Here is a 1,211-nt window from a genome sequence, read left to right as displayed (position 1 = left end):
GGCGGACCGCTGGCTCGACTTAGTCCGCGGAGGGAGCCTCTAAACGGGCATGGCCAGGGGGTTTGAACCCCCCCAAGCCTGGAGGTCAAACACTTAGAAGAATTTTCAGATTTTTTTTTTTTTTTCTTTTCTTTTTTTCTTCTTCTTCTTCTTCTTTCTTTCTTCCGGGCGGACTGCTGGCTCGACTTAGTCCGCGGAGGGAGCCTCTAAACGGGCATGGCCAGGGGGTTTGAACCCCCCCAAGCCTGGAGGTCAAACACTTAGAAGAATTTTCAGATTTTTTTTTTTTTTTTCCTCTTTTTTTCTTCTTCTTCTTCTTCTTTCTTTCTTCCAGGCGGACCGCTGGCTCGACTTAGTCCGCGGAGGGAGCCTCTAAACGGGCATGGCCAGGGGGTTTGAACCCCCCCCAAGCCTGGAGGTCAAACACTTAGAAGAATTTTCAGATTTTTTTTTTTCTTTTCTTTTCTTTTTTTCTTCTTCTTCTTCTTCTTTCTTTCTTCCAGGCGGACTGCTGGCTCGACTTAGTCCGCGGAGGGAGCCTCTAAACGGGCATGGCCAGGGGGTTTGAACCCCCCCCAAGCCTGGAGGTCAAACACTTTGAAGAATTTTCAGATTTTTTTTTTTTTTTTTCCTTTTCTTTTTTTCTTCTTCTTCTTCTTCTTTCTTTCTTCCAGGCGGACTGCTGGCTCGACTTAGTCCGCGGAGGGAGCCTCTAAACGGGCATGGCCAGGGGGTTTGAACCCCCCCCAAGCCTGGAGGTCAAACACTTTGAATAATTTTCAGATTTTCATTCTCTTCTTCCAGGCGGACCGCTGGCTCGACTTAGTCCGCGGAGGGAGCCTCTAAACGGGCATGGCCAGGGGGTTTGAACCCCCCCCAAGCCTGGAGGTCAAACACTTTGAATAATTTTCAGATTTTCATTCTCTTCTTCCAGGCGGACCGCTGGCTCGACTTAGTCCGCGGAGGGAGCCTCTAAACGGGCATGGCCAGGGGGTTTGAACCCCCCCAAGCCTGGAGGTCAAACACTTAGAAGAATTTTCAGATTTTTTTTTTTTTTTCTTTTCTTTTTTTCTTCTTCTTCTTCTTCTTTCTTTCTTCCGGGCGGACTGCTGGCTCGACTTAGTCCGCGGAGGGAGCCTCTAAACGGGCATGGCCAGGGGGTTTGAACCCCCCCAAGCCTGGAGGTCAAACACTTAGAAGAATTTTCAGAT

The sequence above is a fragment of the Scomber scombrus genome, unplaced genomic scaffold (genome assembly GCF_963691925.1).
Source record: "Scomber scombrus unplaced genomic scaffold, fScoSco1.1 SCAFFOLD_33, whole genome shotgun sequence".
NCBI classification, from domain to species: domain Eukaryota; kingdom Metazoa; phylum Chordata; class Actinopteri; order Scombriformes; family Scombridae; genus Scomber; species Scomber scombrus.
The sequence above is the reverse complement of the archived record's forward strand: the minus strand, read 5'-3'. Positions refer to the sequence as shown.